This window comes from Lolium rigidum, chromosome 5 (genome assembly GCF_022539505.1).
Source record: "Lolium rigidum isolate FL_2022 chromosome 5, APGP_CSIRO_Lrig_0.1, whole genome shotgun sequence".
NCBI classification, from domain to species: domain Eukaryota; kingdom Viridiplantae; phylum Streptophyta; class Magnoliopsida; order Poales; family Poaceae; genus Lolium; species Lolium rigidum.
Window position 1 is genome coordinate 251,325,416 of NC_061512.1, and position 13,290 is coordinate 251,338,705.

Consider the following 13,290-nt stretch of genomic DNA (forward strand, 5'->3'; position numbering starts at 1 on the left):
TTGGGTAGCTTTCTTCACTAGGGAAGCACAACGCTTTGGGCTTCTTAGTGATCCCCAGTTTCTTCAAGAGATTGGCATCCTGGGCGGAAATCTTGGACCTTTCCCACTCCGAGGTCCCCAGATCCACGGCAGCCATTGAGGACTCCGGCGTGCTGTGCCTGGTCAAACGACGCGGTGGCATCAACAATGGCGCAGGAGTGCAGTTTGGCAAAGGTGCGCTTAGGGAATTATGGAGCACAGGAGGATTTGCAGAGAAGAGCACAGGAACGGCGTGAGCGGAAGTGCTCGAGGAAGAAGAAGGAGATCTTATATAGAGGTGCGGCGAAACGACGGACCGCTGGATGGAAAAAGTGTGCAGCAGATGATAGCCACGTAGAAACAAGGGTAAAAAAGTATTTTTATAGTGGAGGAGTTACGGTACGTACGCCAGGAAAAGCGGAGGACGTGTGTCCCCCACTTGCACGACGTGTCAACGTGGTAAAAAAAGAGGACCCACAAGGCAGAGATAGAATAGTACTACAGCTTTCTGGACGTAAAAATTGCGACTATTATCAGCAGTGAACTAATTTTGGCCAAGGAAGGAAATTGCGACGGAAAAAATAAGAGAAAATTGGCGACAAGAGAAGTTATTAAATACTTCGGGAGCCTTTGATCAAATACAAGTTTTTGCCCAAATACTCGGGGGCTACTTTGAAAAATTAAATTCGAGTATGGCAATATAGAATTTGTGGGAGCCTATGATCAAACGCAAAGCTTTTGTTCATAGCCTCGGGGGCTACTCCCATCGGGAACGCTGTTCGCGTGCCCGATGAAATTATAAAAAAAAAAGAGAAGAAAGAAGAAAAGGAAAAGAGAGGGGAAAAAAGTAAAAGAAGGAAGAAGGAGCATATTTCGAGTTATAAAGATAACTCTACATATACTCCCATCGGGAGAGCAATATAAGTCATCTTTTGACTCGATAAAATGTGTTATTCCAACAGCCGAATAAGCACTCGACAAATATATTCTCAGAACGCCAAAAGTTGCGAATAAATTCTGAATGCCGCAAAACATTGCGAAGGTAAGACCCCAGATCCGTTCTGTGCGGCGTGGCGCCGTCTCTGACGTCGGTTTGCTACTTTTATCCGTATCAACAGATACGAAGAAAAATCCTAACGGACGCGTTAGGTACCCGATAAATTTGACTGGGACTCGACAGAATGGTAAGACCTTAAGCGGCACCTGTCGAAGTTTACACCGATATCCCGAGGTCATGTCCAGGGACGTGATCTTGAAGTAGGTTTTTGCGGATTGCCACTAGAGCAGTTAACTAGTACCTGATCCGTCAGATGAACTAGCCCCAACTACCATTATCCCTGTGCAATATAGAAATTCATGTGAAGAAATATAGAAAATCTAAAGTTGTCGAATAAAAATAAACGGTGGAGATTTTCCCTGATTCTGCGATTCAAGCAAAATCTCGGGGGCTACTGACATAGGCATCCCCAATGGGCCTGCCAAAGATAGTACCCGGGGTTTACTGAAGGCCCACTACCCGAAGAATAAGAAGACTCGGAAGCCCAAGATATTATTAAGGAAAGCTAGAGTTGTAGTAGGAAGTGTTATTTGTAATCTTGCGGGATGAGTTAGAAACCTCCCCGGACTCTGTAATTTGTACAATACGAATCCCTCGGCTCCGCCTCATATATAAGGGGGAGTCGAGGGACGAGAGAGGCATCGAATCAATTGTTGAGCAAACCCTAATTTCTATTTCGTCGAGTACTTTTTCGGCTGAAACCTTCGAGATCTACTTGCCCTCTACATCCAACGAAACCCTAGTCTACTACTTGTAGGCATTGACAAGTTAATCCCTTGTCAGCGGTACAGGTCTGGCCAGCGGCGGATTGATACCACCGAGGCGGACGATCAGTTCATGGCACAGTGGCGCAGAGACCATCTCGGAGCTTTCGAGGCAGAGCGCGCATTCTGGAAGGACAAGCAGACGTACAGGAGAGAGAGGAGGGCGGGAAAGCGGCAGAGGACGGTTGCGGTTGAAGCAAAGTACGCCAAAGGAGAGGCGTCGACATGGGGGGAGGATGATGAACGGTGGTCGTGGAACCTCACAACCACCGCTTCATAGGACACCCCAGCGAGGACGAAGATTTCGACTTCTGATTAATATGTGTGTGTGTCGAGTCCGTGTGTCTAGCGGGTCATGCGTCGACCCAGTGTTAAGTGCTTTGTTCGTGTGTGGGTGTAGTTCTTTAAATGTTTTGGTTTGTGTGTGGGTCTAGTTCTTTAAGTGTTTTGGTTCCTGTGTGGGTGTAGTTCTTTAAGTGTTTTGGTTCCTGTGTGTGGGTGTAGTTCTTTAAGTGTTTCGGTTCGTGTGTGGGTCTAGTTCTTTAAGCGCTTTGGTATGTGTGTGGGTCTAGTTATTTAAGTGTTTTGTATCGTGTATGGGTCTTAAGTTCTTAAATGTATCACTTTTGTGCATGTCATGTGTACACACACAAGTTTTGGGGCCATTCCGTAGATCCGAGGCTCGATTTCTGACGACAGCCTAGTTCTGTTGACCGCGCGGTCTACCCATTTGACTGCATCCCATCGGGGATTCCCCGGTGGGCGTATGCCTCCATTTGAGGTTGGTTAGGTCATAGGTACATGTGGTAACAAGGATCATCCCATATGATCTCAAGTTTCTCTCCGGTTCACCTTCAAGGGAGTTCCCCCCTATACATCCAGAATCTGCCTAAGTGTAGAACCCCATGTCCGAGAAGCCAGACACACCTGGGGGTAGCATTGGATACACAACCTTCAGAAACCACTTTTGTGCATGCCATGTGGACACACACAAGTTTTGGGGCCATTCCCTAGATCCGAGGCTCGATTTCTGGCGAAACCCTAGTTCTGTTGACCGCGCGGTCTACCCCTTTGACTGCATCCCATCGGGGTCCCCGGTGGGCATATGCCTCCATTTGAGTTTGGTTAGGTCATAGGTACATGTGGTAACAAGGATCGTCCCATATGATCTCAAGGTTCTCTCCGGTTCACCTCCGAGGGAGTTCCCCCAATACATCCAGAATCCGCCTAAGTGTAGAACCCCATGTCCGAGAAGCCGGACACACACTGGGGGTAGCATTGGATATAAAACCATCTCAAATCACTCTCCGATCCTCGATTTCGAGAAAACCCTAGACCGGGGTCCCGGCGGGGATCTATACCGCCCTTATACATATATATAGGTTTCCCGCAAAGGGGTTCGCCAAAATAGCAGTGAGAAAGAAATAAACAAAAAAGTGATTGGGATTAATAATTATATGGGTAATAATTATCTCTTTGATGCAAAAAAATGAAAAAACAAAAAATGTGCATAATTGGCTGTGCCGACGGCCTTGGTTGTGCCGTGGGTGACCGTCGGCACAGCAGAAGGGGGGCCCAGTATTCAGTCCCTGTGCCGACGGCCGCCGTTGCACCGTGGGCTACCGTCGGCACAGTGTAGACGGCGCCGTGACAGCCTAACGGCTGGGCCCGCCTGTCTGCGCGTGTACCGACGGCCGTGGCTGTGCCGACGGTGACCTTCGGGCACCAACTTCCTGTGCCGACGGTCCGGTTTGCGCCGACGGTGGCCGTCGGTGTAGACAGCAGTGTGTCGATGGTCAGCTCCGTTGCCGGTCGACGAGGGCCTCTGTGCCGACGGCCTCGACATTTAGCCATCGGCACATGGGCTGGCCGTTGGCACATGCCGGCTCTCCCGTAGTGACTGTATAAACTCGATCAAAGCTATAGTTGCCAACTCGGCGAGTATGAAACTACCGGTCATGGCTCAGAAGAAGAAGACTTGGTTCAGGCCGCGAGCGAATTCAGTTGTGTCAAATGTTGGTGAAACTTTCGAAGTAAGTCCGGAGCTTCGGGTTCTATAGTAAGAAACAACCAAGGAGGATTTATAGCGGCCTCGACAACGCTCACACTGCATGTGCCCTTTGCCACCATGGCTGAAGCCTTGGCAATGTTCTATGGTCTTGCTCTTGCTAGCTCCCTCGGATATAGAGGCTGAGTCTGATTAGCATGATGTCATCCAACTATGATAAGGTGCAGATCGAATAAGCAATGAGGCCACATCTATTTATGCCGATATATAATGATTCAAGCTGGAAGCAGCAGTGGCAAGGTTGAGTTCTTACATTGTGGGAGTACAAATGCAACGGCTCATGAATTAGCTAGGAGTTGTTTCGGTTCAAATATTGCCAGGGATGAAGCTAGAAACAAATACCAATGGGGTCATATCTATATCTTCTCTATGACACGGGGGTCAGCCTCCATAAATCATCATGAGTTAGTACTAATTAGTGAAGGTTTTGCACTTTTCATTGGCTTCAGCTGACACTAGTGGCACTAAGGCAGGTCCATTCCTGAATATTGCTTGTAATTTGGTCGATGAATCCTCTAGCTTCCATGTGCAAACTCTCCTAAACTATATAACTTTTGTGTGATATTAATAAAACTAACCATAATGGCCTTTCCTCGAGAAATAAAATAACACTAGGAAGCTCTGGCGCGGCGGCACGCCGCGCCCGTGGAGCTATATATCGTGCTCTTGTAGCAAAAGAAAGTTGGTAACAGAGTAAATTTATCGAAATGTGAAGTACTATGATCAAATGCAAAGTATAATCAACAAAACTACCAAAAGACAACATTTGATTAAGAAAATTGGAAACCAATTTATGAGCAGTTACATTTAATTACACAAAGCTGGACCAGAGGACAATCATATCTAAGTTCCAAAGTTCAGGACTGCAGAACCTAACATTCAGGCCTTTGCTTCTTCGGTGCCGTGGTGAAACCATAAATGGCAATATAAATATTGCAGCCTTCCACCGAACTAAGTAGAGAGATGCAGCAAAAAGGGTAATGAAAATGAGGAAAGAACATATTAACCATACTCACATAAAACTTGGAAGAACATAACTGTGGCTCTGTTACAATGGAGCAACAAAGAGAACATGGCAAAATAACTGCTGAGATCTTACCTCAGCAACTGAACATATGTACATCAAATATAATGCAGTGCCAACAAAAAAACAGGCATCCAATTTTGGCTGCCTGCTAAGGCACCTCGCCTTCTGAACCTCGTGAGAAATATCCTAGAAGGCTGTAAGGAGATGTATAGATGAAAATAGACATGAAACATCCTGCAATTTCTACAATTAGAAAGATCAGTATTCAAATGACTGGAAATTCCTACAACTACAAAGATTAGTATTCAAATGACTGGAAATTCTGATATGCTGACACTTCAGATATATATCATTTATTGGGTACTCTCTATATTATTGATGGGTAGTATATTTCATATATTTCAGTCTCAAAGAGAGTAGGACAAAACGCCACAAAACGTGATCTCATTTATTTTGATATCCTCGTACCTGCAAAAACTAAGGAAGCTGCCATCTATATCCACAACACCAAGTCCACCATTGACGCACAATGCATAGATAGCCCAATGTGGTAGTCAAGAGGTTTCTTAGTTCCAGGTCATGATCAGGGGCGTACCTAGGTTCAGCCAACAGGTGTCACAGCACACCGGGTACAAACCAATTTCCTTTGATATATTACATGTATTCATAGTGAGTGACACCCATACATGAAATGAAAATTATGTACGACCTATTGGATGACACCAGGTCATTTTGGCTCTAGGACCGGTCCTGGCCATGTGACTATGATGGTGGCGAAGACATTAGATGATGATTTTGTTCCAGCAACTCAGTAAACCTGGAAAGTGACTTTTACACTCGATGCTCCCCTGCCTGTAAGAATTTCATCAAGGTGGCCCCACATATGGTTCTGCAATCATTCAATGACATCTTAAGAAGACAATCAAGTACATGGTTATGAAATACCACCTATAGCAAGAACCAAACAAATGATATCAACTGGTTTATCTGTATCAGAGTCTTAATTATTGATATATCGTGATTGTAAACCAGAGCAACGTATAACCACTTAATCAGGTTCACAAATTAATTAGTAACCACAGCAATGTATCTTCCTACATTTTATCCTTAAAAATGCATTTGACTTAAGAAGGTTATAACGGCAGTGGAAGATACATCCAAAAACAAAGAGTTAATCAGTATGTACCACGCCTGTTCTTAACATTTGAAGCCCTTCAACAGCAGCATAAGTCATGAGAGCATATCATTGCCTTGGGCGCTTGACTTCCCTCTGCCCACTGTAAGAATGACCTCATGTAAGACTTGATGGTAGATTAACATTTGCAAAGTAAAGTAGAGAGCATTTGACCCCCAAAAAAAATCTCAGAACAGAAGGACATTAAAATAGAAAAGTAGAGAGCCTTTGACCCTCCCAAAAATATCTCAGAATAGGACATTAAAGGGAAATCTGCACTAAAAATTAACTGATAGTGCAAACCGCTCCTAAACATGCTAAAAGAAAATTAACATGCACTCAAAATTCAGATGGGCACATAAACCACCAACTTGATTATTGAGGAAAAATCTCAGAATAATAGAACATTAAATGGGCTTGTTTAAAGCTCTGTGATGGCCTGACAGCTAATCCGTCATTTTTTTATGCGGCTCCATTCTCATTTACATGCTTTTTTAATGTTCAGCAACTGGAACGGACTTGGGATGAAGCAGGAGCAGCTAGAAAACCTGCAGTCCATGACATAGTTACACCAAGAGAGTTCAGCAAACAACGGTTGTTCAGAACGTTGACTAATCAAAAGAATAGACAGGAATGCAGATTCAAAACGTATCCCGGACTATCAAATCCTAATGACGGAAAATCAACAGACAAAGCAGGAGGACATGTCAAGCAGGTGTGTTTGGTAATCAGTTCGTCACATCCCCTACTCCAGCTTGATTGGTGCTGTATGCACGTCCAAACAGACAATTTTGTAAGGCTAATTATGCGCTCATGCTATCGTTATCTTTAAGATGTGGTGATCAAATAACATAGACTGGTTACATGGCACAACACTTATACGGACAAAATGAATTAGCATCAAATGCTTCAGCGCAAGCTACCAGCTGTACGCGCGTTTCAGAGTCAACTATCAAGATAAATGAAAGCCAAGTTCACAGCCCTGGCGCTGTTATAACAAAAAAAAAACTTCACTATAAAACACCGCTACACAATAGGAAGTCTGGGCCATCTGGTTTCGTTTGCACAAAATAAATCCTAAAAATGAAGAAATAGGAAGCGACACTACATTATCCTAAAAACGAAGAAATAGGAAGCGACACTAAATTACTGAGTGCGTAATGTATAAGTACGAAAATGCTGGGATATAAATAACTATATGTGGAGCCAGAGCCTGCAAGTAATATCTTAGAGAGCGACATCCAGTCTGACGAAAATTATAATGACAAAAGACTCCAGCACAAGTACAAATTATATGTACCTTCCAGAGCTAGACTCCAACATGAACCAATGATAAGTCATCATGGTCACCATTGCGATCACAAGAAGTTTCAGTGCAAGCAACAGAAAGGGAGAAAAACACTGTAACATAGATACAGTAGAAATATGGAATAGCACTGAACGTACTTGAAACTGTAAATTACTGCTATGCTTTTAGAGATGGTCAAGCACTTCCTTTCTTCGCTCCATGGTTGGTACACCAATTTCATCTACCACAAGATCATTAAAACCTTTCTCGAGTCACCTAGATTTGCCCCCTCATGACCATATGAACGGCTGGCCACTTGTGGAGTTTGAGGATAAAACAACCACTATTGGGCCATACGAAATTTCTGCACCAGAGGATTACAACCATTAGGCATTCTCATGATCGAGAGTACATCGTGGCATCTGGCTCCTTTGTGTACCATCATAAATTGTGAGATGGACATGACGGCTCAGCATCCAATACAGAAGGACCAACATCCTCCGTTGTGGCACAGGCATAGAGCTGAAGGCAACTATTGATCATCTATAGCAGGACCCTCGTCCTCTTCACCATCATTTGTACCAGAATGTCCATCCTACGATCCAGCTTGTTCTGTGTATCTTAAATATATGACTGAGATTGTTTGTGAGTAGGGGTATCCGCAGGAGAAGGCAAGAACCGATCTTGTGAGCAATCACCCCATAAATCTTTAAAACATATGGCCCATTCCCAATACTGCACGCCTATCAGCAAAATAAAGAGATCCCACACCGGTAAAACGATCCCATATAGACCTGCAAAAGTAAATAAATCAGCAAAGGCAAAAGAGAAAAATAAACAACAATACTAAGGAATAAAAGTATGTAGAGAAGAATACTAAGAAACCTAGCAACACTTCGAAGAAATCAAAGGAAAAAATGACGTGAAATAAACTCACTAATACATTTCAATGGCAGGCCGTTCTGCTATTTTGCCAAGACACAAACTATATGAAAGAAAATTGGATCCAATTAACACATGGGGTGTGGAGAATAACAGAATCAGATGCATACCTTACCAGCAGCACGAAGAACATTAGTATTAGTAGCATACCGCACCGGTGCTAATATATGTACATATCATAATCATGGCAGTTCAAAACCTGCATGAGCAGTTCGTAGTTGATGTTAAAGTATATTGACAAATTCCAGCGCTGGAGTTTCAGCATTGAACATATGGAACATATTTCAACACAGTTAAAGAGGGGTGTTCCAAAGTATCCAGCATGAAAATCAGTTTCATTTTTTTTCTCCACAGATCAGATCAATGGCCGACTCTTCTCTATTCTGTTTTAGACCTGACGTAACTATACAACTTTGCATGATTATTTCCTTGATACCTATCCTGAGGAAAGTAACTGCAGGAAGAAGACGGCAAGGTCACGCAGAAAAAAAAAGTGAGGGGCAGGGTGGAGGAGGAGGAGACCCACGGGTGGGCAGAAGAGGTCTTGACCGGTGGAGCCGATGAGCAGGCAGCCGAGCACCACAGAGGAGAGCGGACCATAGGCGCAAACCAGCGACGGGAAGAAGACCCGGGAGAAGGGCGGGCGACGACTGAACTTGGGAGGGCCAGAATAGAGAGCAGGGCAGACAGAGGAGCTGGGCAGCAGTGCTGGCGTGGGAACAACGGCGACCTACTCGTGCAGCAGGAATTATGGGGTAGGGGAGGGGAATGGGGAAAACAGAGAAAGAGAGGAGGTTAGATGGGGGAGCGAGAGGAGAGGGAGAGGACGGAGCAGGCAGGAGGCTTACCTGCGCACCGACTCGCATAGCCGTCGGTCGCCGCCGGACCCGTGGCCGACACGGATGTCTCCGCCCTTGCCGCTCCCTTCTCACCGTTCCGCCTCCATGGCAACTACCTCCCGAGGTCGGGCTGCGGCTAGATTGACTGGCACCGGCGCTGAGTGCTAGCCGCTACCTCCATGCCGTCCGCGTCCACGCCTCCCAGCCACACTGGTCTCCATCTTCCCCTCACGTCTCGTCCACAGTGAGCCTTCCCCTGGACGCCCCGCTCTGGACCGCGTGAAGGACCAGAACCTCCTCCAGCTAGAGCGCGGAGATGAGGCTCCTGGTGGTGGCGCGTGCGCGGTGGGCGGGGACGACGCCGTGGGTGGCGGCGAGCAGGTGGGACGTGGAGCCAGCGAAGGCTCCGGGAAGGGGAGAGAACGGCGCCGATGACGCGGGGACAGGGATGGGGAACTGAATATTTTTTTTTGGTTCTTTTGGGACCCCAAGCGGTGGAGTTTCTCGATTCGTCCGTGCCGCTTTGACCGTTTTGGTAGCTTTTTTTTAGCTCATGGGATTTGCTTACCGCCTTTAAACAGAACACACTTACCGGGAGGGACCGCTACAATAGGAATGAAATAAGGTGAGTAACCGGTAACCGGTTGACCCTAAAGGCAAAAAAAAATTTACGGGTTGAGCAGATCAACGGGAGAAAATAAGAAAACGCACGTGTCACAAGATCAGTGGAGGAAAGAGAGGATAATTATGTCATCTACAGTACTCCAATTGATATGGGATGCACTAATTTGATTAGTTTTTATATAGGGTATAATGCCAGAAGGTCAGGTGCACTTTTTTTTGAGGATTTGGTCGGGTGCACTATGTATGCAAGTCGAAGCAAGGCTGTATATCGTGGCCCAAGCGATGGCTGGACAATTTGGTTCTAGAAAAACATGGCAACATGTGCATGGATCTCAATTGACTAGGCCGATGTACTGTAGGAGCCCAATCAAGACGTTTGTTCGGCTGCATCGAAGGCCTTTGGAACGCTACCGCACAGAAACTGAAGGAATCCCCAAATTGATATCTTCTTATCTCATAGTCCAGTTTTAATTCAAATTTCATCTTTTGGAGTAAAATCTAATGGTGTTCATTGATTGATGCTCTTACAGTTCCATTATGTACTTGCTAAGTATTTATGTACTCATTCTTGCTTTTTATTTGGTTTTCAGGCATTAAGACAGCGACAATGCATGGGAGACGGGGATAGTAGAGCCCGTAAAAGGGCTGAAACCAAAAATTAACCGCCAGGCGCCAACCAGTTACCGTAAACGAGGCAAAATCAAATTTTTTTTGGGCCAAGACTGAAAACCAAAATCGGCATGTATTTGTAGGGGGCGCTCGAGCGACCTGAACGGTGGATCCATATCTAGGGCGCCCTGAAATTTCACCGCATGCAACTGCTCGCTCTCTCCTTCCCCGCGCCGCCGCCACACCGCCCGATTCGCCCTAGCCCGGCATCCCGGAGCTAGCGCAAGTCTCCTCGCACCCCGCCTGCGGCTCCTCGCCCAGCTCCGGGTGCCAACGCCGCGCCATCCGAATCGAGGATGAGCTCGGGCGACGAGTTCGTCGATGTCGATATGTCTGATTCGTCGAGTTCGTACAAATCCGACCTCGAAGAGCTGCTCCACAACGACGAGGGGGAAGCCACAATCCTCCTTCTCTCCGTCAAGGAGCTGGAGAACCGCGCGAAGCTGCTAAATCAGAAGCGTGGGTCGGTGCTTGGCCGGAACCACATCCAACAGAATCGCCTCCTCGGCCACAAGCAGCTGATGGAGGACTACTTCGTCGAGGTACCTATCTATCTGCCGCATCTATTCTGTAGGAGGTATCGCATGCGCCATAGTTTGTTCATCAAAATCGTCAAGGCCTGTGCAGCCAATTCGAATTGCTTGAAGCAACGTAGAAATGCTGCCGGCGTGATGGGTTTCAGCATGTTTCAAAAAATCGCGGATGCCATGAGAGTGATTGCATATGGCATCCCTACGGATTACACCGATGAGTATCTTCGAATTGGCGAAGATAATAACACGGAGTCAATGTGTAGGTTTGCTCACATGATTATCAAGTTGTTTGGGCCAACCTATCTCCAAGCTCTCAATGAGGATGACACAAAAAGATTGATGGGGATAAATGAGAAAAAGAAGTTGGTCTGGCATTCTTGGTAGTCTTGATTGTATGCATTGGACATGGAAGAATTGTCCCAAGATATGGCATGAACAGTATTGTGGCAAGAGAAAAGATGCTACCATTGTACTTGAGGCCGTTGCATCACAAGATTTGTGGATTTGGCTTTTTTTTTTTTTGGTTTGCCGGGAACATTCAATGACATCCACGTGCTGCAAAGATCCCCTTTATTTGTGAAATTAGCAAATGGGGAAGCACCCACTTGCAACTATAAGATCATGAACAATGAGTAGACAATAGGATATTACCTAGCCGATGGCATCTATCCGGATTGGGCAAATTTTGTTAAGTCTATGAAGGATCCCCAAGACAGAATAGAATCTAAATTTGCCAAAGCTCAATAAGCAGCTCGTAAGGACATTGAGAGAGCTTTCGGAGTTTTTCAAGCAATGTTTGCCATTGTTCGTGGCACAGCCCGGTTTTGGGACAAAAAAAACCCTCGTGAACATCATGAGATGTTGTGTGATTCTTCACAACATGATCATCGAGGACAAACGAGGGTTAAGCTTGCCCTGCTTGTATGACAACGTTGGCACCCGAGTGGAACCCCAACGCAATCCGGATCGCATTGAAACTTTCCTTGAAACGCATCAGCAGATTGAGAATGCCAGTACCATGCCCAGCTCGTTTATGATTTGAAAATGCACCACTGGCAGCGACATGGCCGTCGCCTTTGATCCTACCATTCCATTCATTTATGTGTGACATGTATCATTGTTGAGATATTTGTTCCTTTGTTCAACTTTCCGAAAATTGTTGTAATTTGGTTGAGACATTTTTCGTTTCTTCAACTTTCTCAAAACTGTTGTAATAATTTGGTTCAGACATTTGTTTATGTGTTGTAATAATTTGGCTGATTATTTGAATAATTATGATCGATTGTTGTATGTCATGAATATGAATTCTATGAAAAACCATGCAATTACGGGTTTGGAAATCGTTCTGTTTTACAGTTTTGGTTTACAGGCTCTGTTCTGCGTCTGTGATTTTCTGACCCGTAAACACGAGTTCGGTGAACTGAACTCCAGGTTTTCAGTTCGCGTGTTTACGGACTCTGCTAAAGATGCTATTACACCACTTGAGCACATCACATACTTCCATATAATAATCAGTTGATAATTGTGGTTTAGTTAATAATTTTGACTCTTAGAATATTAGTTGGTTATTACTCATGTGCTTGGAAACATATACCTGATCAGAGTCATACGAAGATTGTGCGAACTTGTTATATCATTACATTATGTCATAATATTACCGATTGCCTGCCGCAGGTGTCCTTCCTATACGAAGGAAACTCTGCCCAAATTCCAAATAATGTTCAGACTGTGTAGTTCTAGTGTAGTGTTGTAACATCGCAGGTACCGTTGAAAGCTGGGGCGTTATTAGTTGGTAAACTAATCCAGAAACTGAAACTGAATCCTAGTAGGCAATATAGAAAAGAGCCAGCAGAGAGCATGAAACTTGTTCACTGACGAATCGCCGCTTTGCCATCGTGGTAGCACCAAAGTTTCCCTCTGGGGGTCCGGTTGATCTGCTTGTTTTGATCCTGGATGAGAAGACGAAATGCCTGGACGGATCACCGGCGATCCGGCGCGCAATACGCACGACCTCGAACAGTGCAACCGGCAGCTAGCTGCAGCCAGCGTACAAGATCCTTCGTTAGCCCCAACGTGTTCCCAGCGCTGAATTGAAAAACTCATGCGTAGGACGACGATGGTTGGATCGCTCGCCTCTAGACCAGATTCGGATCAGACACGCCTGATCCTGGCGCTTCACATGCGCATCACTGCCGCTGCCGGTGAATACATGCGTCAATCCAAAGACCACGTGAGTCCGTGCACTGCCCACGACGTTCATCGCGTTCCCCCGTCACGTCGCTGTTGG

General features: G+C 45.6%; 1 long non-coding RNA gene across 8 annotated transcripts; it reads right to left on the minus strand.

Annotated features, from left to right (window-relative positions):
- Positions 1 to 4,652: 4,652 nt before the first annotated feature.
- Positions 4,653 to 9,541, minus strand: LOC124654737. 8 transcript variants are annotated; one of them, XR_006988438.1, is made up of 6 exons: positions 9,187 to 9,540; positions 8,449 to 8,537; positions 7,555 to 8,190; positions 6,121 to 6,211; positions 5,403 to 5,823; positions 4,653 to 5,168 (listed from the first exon to the last, which is right to left on the minus strand). It is a non-coding gene; the product is annotated as an uncharacterized LOC124654737 (long non-coding RNA). The 8 variants fall into 8 exon arrangements; XR_006988443.1 differs by lacking the exon at positions 4,653 to 5,168 and adding an exon at positions 8,340 to 8,381 and having other exon boundaries at positions 5,565 to 5,823; XR_006988442.1 differs by lacking the exon at positions 4,653 to 5,168 and having other exon boundaries at positions 5,565 to 5,823; positions 7,409 to 8,190; positions 9,187 to 9,541.
- Between the last annotated feature and the right edge of the window lie 3,749 nt (positions 9,542 to 13,290).